Source organism: Athene noctua, chromosome Z (assembly GCF_965140245.1).
Source record: "Athene noctua chromosome Z, bAthNoc1.hap1.1, whole genome shotgun sequence".
Classification (NCBI taxonomy): domain Eukaryota; kingdom Metazoa; phylum Chordata; class Aves; order Strigiformes; family Strigidae; genus Athene; species Athene noctua.
Genome location: NC_134077.1, coordinates 21,035,686 through 21,054,207, shown reverse-complemented (window position 1 = coordinate 21,054,207; position 18,522 = coordinate 21,035,686).

The following is an 18,522-nucleotide window of genomic DNA, read 5'->3' as shown; positions in this document are numbered from 1 at the left end:
ATCAAGCAATCCCATGCAGCTGGAAGCCAGAGGCAAGACTATTTATTTCAGGGCTTTGAAGATCTCTACTCCTGGGACGGCTGTCTCGCTGCTGCAGTGGTTGGCTTTTATTTGGCTTTGGAAAAACGGGATGAAAATTTTCCTTGGGTTTCCTTTCCCCTGAGGTGGGAGAATTCCTGGAAGTCTCCAAATAGATTTAAGGGGTGTCTTAATAATTTTTTTGCCTGAAGTGGGCTGAGTGCAGCTCACAGAAGGCCGGGCTTTGGAAGGCTGGGAGCGCTGACCTGGCCGGTCCCAGAGGACTCCTGACGGCAGGGCTGGGCTGCAGATGTGGCTGCAGGCACTGCGGGGAGATGCTGGGTGTCTGAGTGGGCTGAGCTGTCTGGTTTGATTGTTTTGAGGGCACTGTACTCTCTGCAGCGGCTGCTAATAAGGTGTTTTCCGTTGGCAGGCCTGGTGGCCCATCAGTCTGTGTTCTCAGAGATGAGCCCACAGGAGTCCCTCTCTGGGGCTTGTCTGCAGAGAACTCTGTGGTATCTTGACAGTGTTTGACATTTCCCAGACCATGCTTAAACGTGCCAGTTTAACCCCGGCATGGGCCAATCCCAGCAGCGTCCGTTGGTGACGTCAGCAGCGCCCGTTACACAAGCCCTGCGGCTGGCCCACAGCTGGCTGAGCAGTTGAGCTTGTGGCAGCAGGCGAGTGTAGTAGAGGAGCCCACACACAGTGGGACAAGTAAAAAGAATAGATCAGAGTAGCCCTGAGGATGCCTCCACAGCCCCGAAAACGCAAGAGCGCTGACGGGAGCAGCAGCTGTGACAGGTCAGCCCATCCCATGGAGGTTGACCTGCCACAGCGGGGCCATGAGCCCATGGAGGTGGATCCTCCTCGTGATATGCAGGAGGCCATGGAGGTGGATCCACCCCGTGGTGTGGAGGTGTCCATGGAGGTGGATCCACCCCGTGGTGTGGAGGTGTCCATGGAGGTGGATGCACCTCGCGGTGTGGACGTGCCCATGGAGGTGGATCCATCTCCTGTGGGGCTGATGGGGCACGGCAGCACCACAGACAGGTGCCCAAAGCGCCGCAGAGCCCTGGGGGGCTCTCGGCCGGCCTCCCAGTAGCCCCCTCCCAACAAGCAGCGCTAGCCTTGAGGGGAACAACCACTCCAGCACCCAGTAAGCTCATCATGTCAAGCCGCATATAAGCTCGGCTTTCCCACCCCCACACCCTCCCCTCATGACAGGGGCCATCTCCTCTGCCCTGAGCTCAAAGAAATGAAGAGAGGGGATGCCATTTTCTGTCCGGCAGAACCATCGAGCCGGGAGGAGTCCCTTGGAGCCTGCTGGAGCCCGCCGAGGACCATTGAGGAGAGCCAGAGACCCCTGAGGAACACTGAGGACCACCAAGGACTGCCAGAGAACCCCAAGGACCAATGAGGACCGCCGAGGAACGCCAAGGACTGCCAGAGACCCCCGAGGACTACAGAGTACCACTGGAGACTCCCCTAGAGGCCACCCAGGTAACTGGGAGCTGGGGGTGGCATTCTTTAAGTCTGAGGATGAGGAAGCCCTTGGCGGGGGGCTGTCCGCCCCCAGCTCTCACCTCAGCTCCCCAGCGGGTGCGTGAAGGGTCTTAAAGGATTTCACCAGACTGGGGGTATTCTAGCTTGCTTTATTAAAAACTCAGAGTTGGGCCATCACCTCAGTGAGTGGCAACAGCTGACAAGATGCGTCTTCTATTTATATGATGCTTTATAACATGCAATACAATACCAATTCATCATCAGTTTCAAAAGTCCATTATATTCCACAGTTCCAACTAGTTCTTCTTGTTCCCCTCCACTTCCTCTTCTGACATCACTGCTCACTGATGCAATCTTCGGTCATCATCATTGTTTACCTTCTAATCAATCATCATCTCAATTCATTTTTAAACTTCTCGTAAAAGACTCAAACTATTCTGTTTAACATGTACTCAATTTATATCTAGCTTTCCTATTACCTGTTTTTTCTGAATTACTTATCTCAAGTTAAGCACTTCTTTCTTATCTTTTTTTATGTCTACAACTTAATGCCTAAAGGTTAACCTTTAATGATTCGGCCTGACTGGGTTTTAAACCAGGCATGATGAGGGCTGTACAGGGGACCAAATAAGCAGCACGTGCATTGAATTACCAGTATTGTTCTGGCGGCAGCTGTGCATACTGCATTGTGCTGTCAGTATTGTTTCTAGTGCATCTGTGCTCTATTAATCAAACCTATCAAGCAATACTTACTTATTATTCCTACTATTAATAATATCCTAAGAGAAAAGAGCTTTCTAAAGCTTGCTCCTTTTACAAAGGGGAAGCCAGATGTGCCCTGGCAGTGCGCAGAGAAGAGCAGCAGTGCACCAGAGAAGGCAGATGCCTGTGCTGGTTCTGGCTGGGACAGAGTTAGTTTTCTTCCTCGGAGCTGGTGCAGTGCTGCATTTTGGGTTTAGTACGAGAATGATGCTGATAACATGCTGACGCTGTCGTCGGTGCTAAGTAGTGCTCGTCCTAAATCAAGGATTTTCATTTTCCCAGGCTCTGCACGAGAGCGGGTGCACAAGAAGCCGGGAGGGCGCACGGCTGCCGGGAGAGCTGACCCCAGCTGAGCATGGGGACACTCCGTACCGTACGAGGTCATGCTCAGCACAGGAATCTAGGGGAAGGAGGAGGAACGGGGGGGACGGTCAAAGTGGTGACAGCACCATGGATGACCAGCTTTCTCTGCTGAGACAGCTTGGGGCTCACCCAGCTCTCTCCCTGTCCCTTCCTGGTGCACAGGACATCTGAAGGAGCCAAGAAGCCCTGAGTGACCTTCATCCTGTCACTGCAACGCCTGGAGAAGGAGCTGAGTCGCTGCCATGCCGTGAGTGTCTCTGTGGCTCGGGCGCTGTCCCGGCACTGCTCCTCCAGCCGAGCAGCACAGGCATCGCTGCTCACCTTCTGCCATTGCTGCTTCTCCCTTGCCCAGTCGAGGCCGTTCAGCACAAGGAGCCTGGAGGAGCCTGGAGAGGCTGGTGGAGCCCCAAGCAGAGGTGAGAACGGCTGCCTTTGCCCTCTGGCTGTGCCAGGGTGCCGGGATGGGCGTGCAGTGGGACGGTGCGCCGGTGGCCCTTTCTGCGGAGGGGCTGCTCTCCGAGCGCAGCCTGGTTCTTGCAGGCTGATCTCAAGCAAGGGCTTCCGACGTTCCCGTCGAACCGCAAAGGGGGACTTTGCCGCTCACCAGGTGAGTTTGGGAAAGAAAGGCCCCTCCTGCAAGCGCCTGGGCTGTGCTCACTTGTCCCTTGAGTGTCCCCGTGCAGGTTGGGCAGCCCAAGGGAGGACGTCAGCTGCAGGAGGAAGGACAGCGCCAGGCAGCGGCCGCTCAACGTGGTTCTGCCTCTGCTGCTGCCGACAGCCTGGAGGAGGACAGGGCCAGGGCTGCGCCAGGCTGTCCCGGGCACACGCCAGCTCCCAGGAGCCCCTGAGCTGGAGCCGCAGTTCCAGCTACCGGCTCCCTGCCCGTCCTGCCGCACCGCTCAGCACCGCGCTGCAGGGCAGGGCAGGCTCCGGGAGCGCTGGCCTGGCGGCATCCACTGACGGGCTCTTGCTCTCTTTTCCCTTGCAGCAGGAGGGATCAGCAGCAGCAGCAGCAGCGGGACGAGGAGGAGGGGGCTGCCCTGGCCCTTTGCTCTGCGGCGGAGCCCGGTCGCTGCCCCAGCGCCAGGGCAGGCGGATCTCCAGCTGCAGCTTGGCGCTCTCTGGGCAGCCCCTGGCAGCCCTCTGCGGGGAGGCTGGCACGATGCCCCGGCCCATCCAGGTCAGCCAGGGTGCATAGCAAGGGAAATCGGCAAGGTAGTGTCTCAAATGCACTCGGCATGTGTTTGATCAGACCCCAAAGGCACCCAAAAGACACAGGGGAGTAGTTGTCAACTCCTTGCTTTTGGTGTTTTTCTCAGGCCCTACTTCATCAGAGTTTCCTCAGGTCTATTTGGGGGGGAGCAGGGGGACTGTGTGAACTGGTTGATGCAAAGCAGCCCAAGGCATCTCCTCTGGAGAGCTCAGGTTCCAATTTAGAAAACAGTCGCTTACCACTCCAGGTCCTCCCTTGCCATGTGCCAACTGTGACATTTCTGCTTTAGGCACAGCCAGCTTTGCCTCCAGCCCCACACCACCCCACCTCCCTAGAGCATGGCAGTCTGCCTGGGGCACCCAGAACAACTGGCCAGGTTTCCAGAGGAAAGAAGGTAAAATGAGCTCGCTTTGGTTAAAATCAGAACTGACTCCAGAGGGTGTCATGGCTTTCCCTATCTAGTCCCACTGTGGGATGGAAAGTTTTGTGTGCTCTCACTAGGACAAGGAGAAGAAGAGAAGCCACAAGAGAAGAGAGGCCTGGGGAGAGGAGACCAAAAGCTGCAGGGAAGAGAAGAGGAGGAAGAGAAAAGGACGTTCTGGGGACGGACCAGCAAAAAGACACCAGAAGCTGCAGCAGGTCGGGCAGCCCAGGTGCGTGCCAGGCTCTGCTCCCCATCTCTCACAGCGCTCCACACTCCTCTCCATCAGCCTAAGGCGCTGGTGAGGGACAGAGAGGGACAGTGCTGCGCGGGGTCTGGAAATAACTCCCTGGCAGGGGCCCAGGGGCTCCCAGCCGAGCCCTGCGGCGTGGCACAGGGGCACTGGGCGTCTCTGCAGTGCTCGGGGCTCGAAGGGCATTGCCCAGGGGACGAAGCGCCAGAGCCACCCCGTAGCCTGCACCAGCACCAGCTCTGTGCTCGGGGCCGTCAGCAACTCCTCATACACGGTGTTGCCCAGAGAGAGGGCAACAAAACCCTGCCTCCTTCCTGCCACCATGCATTCACCAGAGCTTTCTGACTCTGTCGTTGCAGGTGCCGACTCATTGTCACCGCCTGAACTGACTGTGCCCTCTCAGTTGCTGTGTAAAATAAAAAGATCTTTCCTCTCTCATGACCGAGTCTGCCAGAGGATATTCTGGAGTAGGGAGCTGTTGTTTTGAGATGAATCCTCAGGAAGCAGTTTGGGATCGTCCCTGTGTAAGGGACTGTGCAGGACTGTGTTTGTCTCAACGTGCTGCTGCACCACTACCACTTCCTAGCCTCAGCAACCTGTCGCCATGGAGGAGTGTGCTCTGAAGGAGACGAATTGTCCCCAACGAGCCCACGACATCTGCCCAAAGCTGAAACAACAACGTCCTTGGCAGTGCCTACCAAGATGCATCTGCGTGCGAGCCGGGTGAAGAGGAAAGCGGGGAGAGGGAGCTGCGCAGAGGCTGGAGAGGCCACAGGCCGGCCCCGCACCGGCACGGCCACTGTGAACGCCTGGGCCTGCGCGCATGGAGGACCACAGGGCGGCACATCTTACAGTGAGCTCAGGACATGGGCGGACTTTTTGGAGAAATCGTGGGGACTGAGGCAATAAAAGGACTGTGACTGCTCTCTAGGGACTCTTGGTATTCCTTCTTCCTCGGAGCTGGGACTTTGGCGGAGCTTGGAGCACCATCACCTGCGCGGAGATATCTTGCTACATTTCTACCATTTGCTTGCTGGATTCTGACTTTTCCTTTCCTTTTCTCTCTGTTTTATGGCTATTGTCAGTTGTGATGGGAACTAAAGTTCACAAGGTTGTATGGCATCTGACCTGGTCTGTGTCTTAATCTCGCTCTTGGTATCGTTTAAGAACCCTCCCTGATATTGGATCGGGACACCCTTGTCCCAGCAGCCTTTCCAGTGGGTGTCAGGGCTGAGTCGAGGCACGGCGGGGTGGCTGGAGGTTGGACGGAGCCCGTCAAGGTCGTCTGCTCCAAGCTGGGCCCAAGCAGGCTCAGCTCGAGCAGGCTGCCCAGCACCACGTCCTGGTGAGTTTTGGGTTTCTCCCAGGAGCTCAGGGCAAGGGCAAGACGTAGGCAGGGCACAATGGCCAGGAAGGGCTGAAGGTCCTTACGGGGCCACCATCCCCTTCAGCCCGCTGTCCCCCAGGGCCCTTGTCCTTGCACACGGACTGTCGGGCGGTTTCCCCAGACCCCCCGAACTCATGGCAGTGGTACAAACCAAACCGCCCCTCTGGGCGGTAGAAACACTCCCCTCAAATGCTTCACCCACGCTAGGGTTTGAGTCCTAAAGCAGCACCCGGTGCAGCTTTGCGATGGGGTTTCCCCCAACAGAATTTTCCTCTGCACAGGGAAATACTAAATCCTCCCAAAATAAGGAGCTGGCCATGGGTTTCTCGTGGGTGAAGGGGACAGCCATAGTGCTGGGTCTCCCCGCCAGCCCAAGGGCTTACAAATACCTTTTAGACGGCCCGCAGGCACGGTACTGAGCCAGACCTCAGCTTGCCTTTAATTTTTTAAATCAATAAATAAGTAAATAAGCAAAGAAAAAATGCTGGCCCTGTAAATAGCCAAAGCAAAGCTTCAGATGGAGAAGACGGCCGTGCCGGGGCATGCCAGGGCAGCCTGGTTTGCTGACAAGGCAGCTGAACACTCACAGCCCTCCCCAGCCTCGCTCCCCGATCCCCTGAAGGCTCCTAACCCCCCCACAAAATATTCCTGTGGGACCTACAAACACACACACACACACCCCTCCCGACACGAGCTCGGCCCCGCACCTTCACTGCAAGGTCCTTTATTCCCTTAGGACACCCCCAAGCCCCCCAGCAGAGCCCCCCCAAATACACAACATTCAATGGGGATGGGGCTTCCACAAGCCACGCCCCCCGCACAGGCTCCTCCCCCCCAGCATGTTTAAGACTCTTGAGGGGGGCACACCAAAGTGACTACAGCCCCCCCCGAACCGTCCCCCCACCGCCCTTAGCACCCACAAATCACCCCAAATGCCTCCATATCACCACAAACTCCCCATAACCCCCAAATCACCCCAAAACTTCCCTATATCCCTCCATACCACGACATTACCCCAAAACCACCCATATCCCACCAAATCACTCCCAACCCCCCCATGTCCCCTAAATCACCCCCAAAACATCCCTTAGCTCCCAAAATCCCATCAAAACCTCCCCATATCACCCCAAACCCCCATATCCTTCCAAAATCCCCCCTTTATCCCCGAAATCACCTCTCCATATCTCACCAAAAGCCCCCAGCTCCCCACAAACCACCTCCCCATATCTTCCCCAACCACCCCCATATCCCAGAAAACTCACCCCAAAACCCCCACAAATCCCCCCTAAATCACCCCAAAACCACCCATATCCACTCAAATCACCTCAAAACTTCCCCATATACCCCCTTATCCCCCATATCTCCCAAAAAACACCCATAACCTCCCAAATCACCCTAAACCACCCCCAATATCCCCTCAAAGTCCCCCATATCACCCCCAAACTTACTATACCCCTCCAAACCTCCTCTATATCCCCCAAATCACCCCAAAACCTCTCCATGCCCCCTAAATAATCCACCTCTCATATTCCACCCCAATCTCTCCAAAACACTCCGTATCTCCACAAATCCCCACAAATCACCTCACAACCTCCCCATGTCACACCAATCCCCCCCCCCAGCCTTCCAAATTACTCCTTATATACCCCATATCCCCACCAAACACCCCCATATCCCCCCAAAATCCCCCATATCCCCCAAGATCACCCAAGTTGCAGCATCTCCAAACTCATGTACACTAAGTTCCTCTGACGGGAAATTTTAGCTTTATTCTCTCTGAGGTTTCGAAGAGCAGGCAGGCCCGTAGCCTGTGTGCATCTAGCAGAGATAGAAAACAAATGTTTGCATCTCTGCACTTTTGTAAGCAACAGTCTCCTTCCTGAGTAAATAAGGCCCATCCCGTTTTCTTTCACTTCGGGGATCTGTTTTCAGATTAGCTTCTGGCAGGCAAGAGGAGCGCCTTGGATGGTGGGAAGCTCTTCTGAGAAAATGACAGCTGTGCCCCTCTGCTGGGATTAGCCATTTTGGGAGGCTTTGCCACTGCTGCAGGCGGTGTGCTGAGCTGCAGGGACCTTGGGGCTGACTGACTGCAGTGGTTCTTGTGTTGTGCCCCTTCTCAGGGGCTCAGGGGAATCTCTCTTTTGGCTGCTGGGGAGGGGGAAGGTGACGAGACTGGCTGCCCTCAGACCGTGCACCAGCGCCGTCGCCTGTACCTGCGTGGGATTTCCCCGTTGGGAGGGAGACTTAGGGAGAACAGTGACTAAGATTGAAGGGTGCGGACACCAGAAAAACTGTGTACAGCCTGGCCCTGAGTAAATTTAAGCTGCAAATGGGAAGAAAACTCTCTAATGCTTAGAAATCTGGGTTCTGCAACAGCCCTCAACAGGAAATAAAGGAAGGAGGAAGCGACCAGCCAAACCCTGACTGCTGACCTTGGAGTTCAGAAAACTTTTGATGGGCCTGGAGATCCCCTCCAGTCTCTTCTTCCTCCCAATTAACTGCCTCTGCAGGCACTGTCTTTCAAGTCATGTGTTCCCTCTTCACTTTTTATCTGCTCTAATCTCTTGTTTTGAACACTGAACCGTTGCTGATCAAGTCTTTGGATGGCAAGAAGTGCTACGCTGCTGGCAGCATCGTTTCACTTGTGAATTGTGCTTAGGTACCAATTCAGATAATGGTGTTTCATATAGCAAGAATTATACTTTTTAATCAGTTAACAAGCACGGGAAGGACTTTACCATGATTGAACTCCTCTCCCATTACCACTGGTGTAGATGCAGATCCCTTGTGTGTAGAGTTCTGCTGTGGAGAGCCTGGAGCAAGCATCCCCATTACACGGTATCGGCTGAAGCGTTCACTCAGGATGTTAAAACAATTATGCCTAGCATCAGTTTAGGTTAGAAAAAAGTTTAAAGGCTTCTGAATTCAATGTTTACGCACCCTAGGGTCCTATAGCGGAATATTAAGATCGCTCTCAGTCAGTTTGCAGATGACACCAGGTTGGGTGGGAGTGTTGATCTGCTCGAGGGTGGGGAGGCTCTGCAGAGAGACCTGGACAGGCTGGAGCCATGGGCTGAGGCCAACTGGAGGAGTTTCAATAAGGCCAAATGCCGGGGGCTGCCCTTGGGCCACAACAACCCCCAGCAGCGCTACAGGCTTGGGGAGGAGTGGCTGGAGAGCTGCCAGTCAGAGAAGGACCTGGGGGTGTTGATTGACAGCCGGCTGAACAGGAGCCATCAGTGTGCCCAGGTGGCCAAGAAGGCCAATGGCATCCTGGCTTGTGTCAGCAATAGCGTGGCCAGCAGGGACAGGGAAGGGATCTGACCCCTGTACTCGGCACTGGGGAGGCCGCACCTCGATTCCTGTGTTCAGTTTTGGGCCCCTCACTACAAAAAGGACATTGAATGACTCGAGCGTGTCCTGAGAAGGGCAACGGAGCTGGTGCAGGGTCTGGAGCACAGGTCGTATGGGGAGCGGCTGAGGGAACTGGGGGTGTTTAGTCTGGAGAAGAGGAGGCTGAGGGGAGACCTCATCGCCCTCTACAGCTCCCTGAAAGGAGGGTGCAGAGAGCTGGGCATGAGTCTCTTTAATGAAGTAACAAGTGACAGGACAAGAGGGAATGGCCTCAAGTTGTGCCAGGGAAGGTTTAGACTGGATATTAGGCAGCATTTCTTTCCAGAAGGGGTTGTTGGGCATTGGAATGGGCTGCCCAGGGAGGTGGTGGAGTCCCCATCCCTGGAGGTGTTTAAGAGTCAGGTTGACATAGCGCTCGGGGATCTGGTGTAGTTGGAATCCGTCAATGTTAGTTTAATGGTTGGATTAGGTGATCTTCAAGGTCTTTTCCAACTTAGATGATTCTGTGATTCTGTGAGTTACTACAACTGAATTTGAGAATTCAATTTTTATAAACACCAACATATCCTTATATCCTTTTACTCTTCACTCTACTAAAGTGGATATAAATAATTTGTATCCATAGACCTTACAGGTCTCTCTTTATTTACCTTCACACTGTACCACGATTTTGCTATATATTGGTGCTGGCTTTCATTCCAAGCAAACTATTTTAAGAACGTCAGACCCCGAAATAGTGGCAGGGTGCCCAGAGCATAAAAATCAGTGGCCTCTTCTAAAGCCCAGTAATGCTAATCACAAGCATGATAGAGTCCAAAAATATCAACTCCGCACAGAAAACTGAAGTTGTTGTTATGAATTCAATCCTGACCAAATCTACCCATAAAAACAATTTCACATTTGGACTAGGTCCACTTGAGTACTCCACCTTCCCCAGCAGCCAGAAGTATGGGTACAAGAAGAGTGGCACCATAGTGACATTGGGACATTATCTCAGCTTCCAAAAATTTGTACCTACACGCTTTCCTGAATCAGAATATGTGTATTCAATCTATTGCCACTACTTTGCCCAAGGCTTTCTTAAGCCATTTTGGCTCAGCTGTTACTTGCTTTGCTTCAGTTCACCATCATATTGCTTTCCTATTGCTATGACTGAATACAGAGGACAAAGCTGGATTTCCATGGCTTCACCCACACTGAGCAGAATAAAAAGCAACATGGGGAAGCACAGTGGAGACACAGTCAGCCTGCACAAATGTGAACCAAACCAGTACAGTCATATTTGCTACCCTGTTTCATATTCTTTGAAATTTTAGGACTTACTTTGGCATCTTGCTGCTTCACTTTCATGAGGGTAAGAAACCTGACAGAAGAGAGGGACAATGACTCTCATTTTCCTGTGAGATTTGTCTGGGTTTTGTGGTTCCAGGTGAAACCTGAACAAAAGGAGAACCCCAAATCATTCACTCCATGCACTTCAAACATGCTAATTTTTATCCTAACCACTCTCAAAACAAGACTATTCAGACCCAGTAGAAGAGGATGAGAACTCATCCACTTCAGGCTGTGATTGGAAGAAAGGGGCAGAGAAGGGGAGCAATACCCACTCCCATAGTTCTGACCCTGGATCCCTGTGTTGCTACAAACTGCTATTGTCACTAATTTAATATCATTGCAGTTCAGATGAGCACATGTTGGTAAACAAAGCAGCAATGGAAGAGCAGCATCCTGTTTACATTTCATTGCAGGATGATTCATTTAAGTTTCTTCAGCAGGGCAGAGGCTGTAGTCATGCAAAAGGTCAGCAGCTTCTGCTAGGGCTTTTGCATTTAGTCAGATAGTGTTTAGGTTAAACAAAAAGCAAAACAAAACAAAAAAATCCAGTGTTGATAAAATCCTGCTGAACAGTCTTCATCTTTCCTGGAAATCAAGAGTTTGACGTAGATGAAACTTCTTTAATTTAAGGTATGGAAAAAACTCCCCATGTTTCAAAAGAAAGTTGATTGTCTTCGAGTACAACAAATGTAATCCGTCTGCAGCCCATACCTTCTGGTGGACACCAGCAACACACTGTGTCTCACAGATTCCACAAAACTGTTGTTGCCAGACTTGCAAGGTGACAGAAGAAGAAGTTACCCTAAGCATTAACGGCCTCTGTTAAATGAGGCTGGGGGAAGCTCTGTCATCATCTGGATAAATAATTACAGATGAGCAAATAATCTAAAGCACTTGCCCATCTATTATACAGCAGATGGCCTGCAGGATCAGCCATTTAACTTCAGAGTTAAGATATCAAACACGACATCCAGCACATTAGGAGCTAATCAGTTTATGATGAGCTATGATTTCTTCATGCTTAGCATTTGCCCGAAGTCTCATCTTCCACCCCAATCACTGAGCTTCCCCTTTCACATGCATTACGTACAGCTTCATGTGGTGTGGCGTCACTGTGAAGGTAACGCTGCATACAGGGGCAGTGCTTGTCCCCAGTATCTGCAGGAACACACTTCATGAAACCTGCACACAAGTTCCCAAATAAGGTATTGATTTAGAAATTGACACCAACTCTTAAATATAGCACACCATCCCAAGTTGTATCCTCTTCAAACACTAAACTTAGCTCACCTATACCAGAATGCACATGAGGAAAAACCTTTCCCAGCTGTTTGAAGAGTCTGACCTTACAACACTACATGATTTATATTACAATCAAATAAACACAGCTTCTGAGAAGGTTAGAGATACTTACTGCTTTCCAAATACTCCCTCACATACGCACTTTCAAGCCAAAGATGTCCTTAAATCAGTAACTACTTCAACAAGCCCTTGAGGAACTAGGATATAATTATTAAGCACCAGCTCCTCATTAAGGACTTGTTTGAAAAAGGGCTCATTAATTTGCATGCACATCTGATTGACTGTGATGGAAGATAGCTGGCAGAGAGTTATGCAGGGCACTGGTTCCCCTACACAGTCATCAAAGCATCAAATACATGTCTATTAGGAGTATTGCCACCTGATTACTTTCCATCTCTTCTACACTTTAACCCCTAAAAACTCTGATCTCTTCTTTCTTGCTGGTCTAATTAATACTAACAGTTCTGTGCAAGTCCTTCGAGATTGTGAAGACATTCACAAAAAATAAAGTGATTCAGGAAAGTCTGATCTGTTTCCAAAAGGAAAGTCTGACTCGTTTCCAGAGTGCACAACAGGAGAGAGGGAGGCCAGCATGACTGGGGAAATAACTTGCTGCCTGTTTTCTGCTCCGTTCCGCTGCTATATAAAACAGTCTTATTATGGCAATATGAAAAGTAACACTGCACAACTCTTAACGTTATATTAAGGGCTGCTCAGAGAAGTGTGAAAATAGCTCAATTTTATGAGTACATTTTAATAAGCAGAAAGATTTAATCAAAATTTTACTTGCATTGTGAAAAGGGAGGTTTATGACCTTTATAATCCAGGGATATGCAACAGATTAACGCAGAACAGTTGGCCAGAGTTACACTGGAAACCAGAAGGAAGATAGCTGAAACTACCATACTACTTAAGCAAGACAAAGGCTGTTGGAACAGGAATGATGGCAATAATAAATACACAGGAGTATACAGGCCAACTTACTTGGCAACATCCCCCAACATCAGCTAATGGTACCACAAACCCATGGCAAGAATGGAGCCCCACCTGCAGAGGCCTGGGTGCCAGCGGAAAAGTCTCCATGGCCAGTTCCACCACTGACTCCAGTGCACACGAGTGGTCAGTTTGGCTCCAGTTCCCCATGCCTGTGTATAGCTGGTGGGAAGTAGCTACAATCTCACTTTGAAGACAGTACATGCCCTGGAGCTGAGTCTGGATGAATCATTCAATGAAAAATGGGAAAAAAATGTGCAAGGGTTGTCAGGAAGGATCATTTTCTTCATGCCCTTGCACAGCAGAAATGCAGAGCTAATATGTTTGTCCTCCCAGTTACTTTTACACTTCATTGGTATAACAGTCAATATTTCAGGTCAGACACTGGTGCTGCTTTCAAGCAAGTAGCAGATCTTGCATGCAAAATTCATCATGTTCTTAATTCCAGGGACTTAAGCCCTGAATAAATTTTGAGGGGGCAATAGTTCTTCCCTCTTTGAAGTGTTTGATATTACCAGGTCATTAGACACTACCACTAACACAGAAGCTTTTCACCTGCTGCTGATTCCAAACATTCATAAACTTTTTCCTAAACTCCAGAGGGGTTTTGTTTTGTTTTGCTTTCCTAAATATCCACTTGTTTGTTTGTCTTGGCAAAAACATTCCTGTGTTCACAGTTAAACTTTCAAGATCCTGACAGAATCCAAGACATATCTACCTTTTTCTCGATAACCTCAAAGTGATCACATTGGCAGCTGGTACCACTCTCCAGGACATGGGTTATGCAGTTCTTTCCAAAAACCATTTCTCCCCCTCTTCCCCTCTCTAAAGATTAATTCTTGCTCTACTTTCAACAGAGTACTATCTGATATCTGGGCCCTGAGGAGCAGTTTCATCTGCAAAAGGACCACCTCCAAGGCAGACAAATGCCAGGTATTCAGGCGTTTAAAAACTTTTCCTATAAATCTTGCACAAAGACAAATAAAAACCTGTTCCTCTGCCTTCCTACTCATTTTGCTTCCAGTTTGCTTCCCTTGCCTTTTTCCTGTGTGCTTTTATGCTGGTGATAAATGTAGAGGACTGATAGCTATGAACACAGGCAGCTCTTTGCTGTCAGTAGTTATTTAGCACCTTGCAAACACCAAAGGCTCAGCAGGGTGGCCACATTCATACAATCTGGTATTAGGGACAAACACTTTCCCAGCACCACTGCAGTTCTAGCAGAGCAGCAGCCAGAACCAACATCCCACAACATCCAGGGTGGCTTTGTAGGCTTCTGCATGCAGTAATAATCAGGGCACACACATGCTTTCAAACTGTCCCTACTGCAGCAAGAAGAGGGAAAATCTCCAAGCAGCAGGATGGTCTGGCAGCTCTGACCATCACCTCCCTTCAGCAGGGACACAGCTCTGTAGAGCAGAGCTCAGTGCCAGGGCACATCTCATTTTGGCACCCTGTAGCACGAGTCACGCTGGCTATACAACAGCATGGCATAGTGCTGCAGAGCCCGTGGAGCCATGCACAGCCCTATTGCAGCCCCTTAAATTGTCTGCACCCACACCACAGTGGCACACAGACCCAAGCAGCTGGCACCACCACAGAGAGGAGCCCAGATGGCACAGCCCTGGAGATGGCCCTGCAGCAGATGATGGGAGCTGCAGGCAGTGCAGGGACACATTACCTCAGCATGCAAAAGTAATCTAGATTAATTTGAACCCACTTCGCATCCTTGGAGATATCAAAAGCCCTCTGGACATGGTCCTGGGCAGACAGCTGTAGGCAACCCTGCTTGAGCAGGAAGGTTAGGCAAGATAACCTCCAGAAGTACCTGACAGCCTGCACCATCCGGTGATTCAGTGAAATCTTAAAATCTGTGAGCTCCTACTGAAGGCAGTTGTATAACTCTGGTTCAGTTATATACAAAATTCATAAAAATTACAGTGTGATCAACTCCACTCAGTGGTCTTGTTGAGGATTGTAGAACCAGAATGCAATAAAAGACATTAAAACTCATAAAATGCAAATCAGCACACTTAGATGAACACCGCCAGCTGGTGTTAGGTCCAAGAAAATCCTTACTTTCTATATAAATAGGTTTTAGTAAGAGCCCTGTAGGAACGAAAATATTTTCTTGAGCATAAAAGAAATGGTTTAATCAAGCTGTCTCTGCATGGCTGCAAATCAAATATTATTCTGGTGCATGGGAGGAAGAGACCTTTGCAGTTTATATAACCTGCCTGTAGGAATACTAGAGAGATCCAGAAAGAAAAGTGAAAATCCAAATCAATATGAACAAGAAAATGCTCAAAATCAGTATGATGTGAAGTGAGTTACTTTCATTGCTCAGTAAACCAGGAAGAACATGAAGCTGTAAAATCTGCAGGTAATGAGTTAGTGCAATACTGATTAAAAAAAAAAAATTTACTTTGGCCCTACCCTTTTATTTTATTGATGTGCCCAGCACTGATGTTTAGGAAATAATATAATAAATAAACTCAACACAAAGCTAAACATTACAGTGTAATATTTAAGTGTATTTGCATTCCATTTAGGAAAGATCTGATACACGAAAGCCAAGAGCTGCTGATTGCTACTTTTGTTAGACAAAAGTAAACCCATGCACTATAAAACCAACAAACAAACATGATGAGTTCACTGGAGTTTTTGCTTTAACCCCAGAATATATTATTCTGTATGTACAAACACTGTTTGAGAAGAGCTCTCTGTTTCTCAATGACACACTGTGGTTTTTTAGACATATGGTAAATAACCTTTGCAAAGACTGCCTCTGATTTCCCTGCATCATAAGCCAATTCACTGCTCAACCATTAATATAAATCACAAAATTTAGGAACGAAAAAGAATTGGCTTTCTTGAAGTGTCCTGAAATATGGAACCGTTGTACTGAACTTGGTGTGTGCACTTGGCAGCAGTGACCCCAGAAGTGACTCCCAGCGACAGCCTCGTGCCCTGCAACGCTTCTCACAGATGAGGAGAGTGCGACAGAGGAACAGAACAGCCTCCTCACTTTGCAGAGAACCGCTTGACACGTTCAGAGGTTACCATGGGATTTAGTATATCCTGAAAAATTATAGTGGCCCACACAAGAAGTATCCGCTGAGGAGATGTTTTTAGAAAGATCTGTATTACACAGGCACAGGTGCCACCTGCGGGTTATTAAACAGGCAGTGCAGCAAGGAGACGGCATGAATACTCCTAATCTGCTCTTCCAGGTCCTCACTTGGACCAACTCGGTCCATATCTACCACACTTGAATATAACCTGTAAACACTCAAGGCTCAGCAGAGAGTTTATATTTTGCTTCACCAAGGCAGGGTGAAGTAACACCTGGCTGGCCTGGCTAAACAGGGAACTTTGGCTGGATCTCAGGAACAAAAGGAGAATCTATTGCCTTTGGAAGAGGTGCCAGGTCTCACATGAAGAATATAAAGATGTAGTGAAGCTATGCAGGGAGAACATTAGGAGACCCAAAGCACAGCTAGAGATCAGCTTGGCTACAGCTGTTAAGGATAACAAAAATGTTTCTATAAATTCATTAACAGCAAAAGGAGCATTAGGGAAAATCTGCCTCCTTTACTGGATGCAGAGGGAAACATGGTAACTAAGGATGAGGAAAAGGCTGAGGTGCTCCACACGTACTTTGCCTCAGTCTCTAGCAGTGGCACTGGCTGTTCCCTGCACACCCAACCTCGTGAGCTGGGAGATGGGGAGGGGAAGCAGAATGAGGTCAGCACAGTTGAAGAGGAGGTGGTCAGAGACCTGCTACACCGCTTGGGTGCACACAAGTCTATGGGACCAGATGGGTTACACCCAAGGGTGCCGATGGAGTTTGCAGATGTGCTCACCAAGCCGCTGCCCCTGATTTACCTGAAGTCATGGTTAACTGGGGAGGCCCCACTGGGCTGGAGGGTGGCAAATGTGACACCCATCTACAAGAGAGGCAGAAAGGAGGAACCAGGAAACTATAGACCTGTCAGTCTGACCTCAATGCCATGGAGCAGGTCATCTCAAGGGCCACTGAAGTCATATAATGGACAAGCAGGGGATCAGGCCCAGTCAGCATGGGTTTATGAAAGGCAGGTCCTGCCTGACAAACCTGATCTCCTCCTATGACAAGGCAACCTGCTTATTGGATGAGGGAAAGGCTGTGGATGTAGTTTATCTTGACTGCTGGTGGCTTGGATGGGCACACGCTTCGCTGGGTAAAAAAACTGTCTGGATAGCCGGGCCCAAAGAGTTGTGGTGAATGGAGTTAAATCCAGTTGGCGGCCGGTCACGAGTGGTGTCCCCCAGGGCTCGGTTTTGGGGCCACTCCTGTTTAACATCTTCATTGATGATCTGGACGAGGGGATCGAGTGCACCCTCAGTCAGTTTGCAGATGACACCAGGTTGGGTGGGAGTGCTGATGTGCTCGAGGGTGGGGAGGCTCTGCAGAAAGACCTGGACAGGCTGGAGCCATGGGCTGAGGCCAACTGGAGGAGTTTCACTAAGGACAAATGCCGGGGGCTGCCCTTGGGCCACAACAACCCCCAGCAGCGCTACAGGCTTGGGGAGGAGTGGCTGGAGAGCTGCCAGTCAGAGAGGGACCTGGGGGTGTTGATTGACAGCCGGCTGAACAGGAGCCAGCAGTGTGCCCAGGTGGCCAAGAAGGCCAATGGCATCCTGGCTTGTGTCAGCAATAGCGTGGCCAGCAGGGACAGGGAAGGGATCTGACCCCTGTACTCGGCACTGGGGAGGCCGCCCCTCGATTCCTGTGTTCAGTTTTGGGCCCCTCACTACAAAAAGGACATTGAATGACTCGAGCGTGTCCAGAGAAGGGCAACGGAGCTGGTGCAGGGTCTGGAGCACAGGTCGTACGGGGAGCGGCTGAGGGAACTGGGGGTGTTTAGTCTGGAGAAGAGGAGGCTGAGGGGAGACCTTATCGCCCTTTACAACTTCCTGAAAGGAGAGTGCAGAGAGCTGGGGATGAGTCTCTTGCCAAGGAACAAGTGACAGGACAAAAGAGAATGGCCTCAAGTTGCGCCAGGAAAGGTTTAGACTGGATATTAGGAAGCATTTATTTCCAGAAGGGGTTGTTAGGTGTTGGAATGGGCTGCCCAGGGCAGTGGTGGAGTCCCCATCCCTGGAGGTGTTTAAGAGTCAGGCTGACAGCGCTGAGGGATAGGGTGTAGTTAGGAACTGTCAGTGTTATGTTAATGGTTGGACTGGATTATCTTCTTTTCCAACCTAGACAATTTTGTGATTCTGTGAATATAATATCAGTAACATAGACACTAACTTGTTATGACTCTTGAGAGATAGCCCCAGCCAGGAGGGAGAATAAGCACATATTCTGCTTACACAAGGCAGCATTTGCTGCAGTTGGATTGTCCTGTGAATCTTCTCATGTTTCTTCAAACCAGGTGCCTTCACAAAAGCTGCATCTCTGCCCACTGCAGCAACCTAGGTCTTTGGGTACCTGGATCTCAGTGCCTACCAACAACAGTCCTTTACCAAGGAAGGCAGAAACAATGAAACATCCCATGGAAAATGAAATTGTTCCAAAAATAAACTAAAACAGGATCTGTTTTAAAGAGTTTTCTGTGAGATCAGAA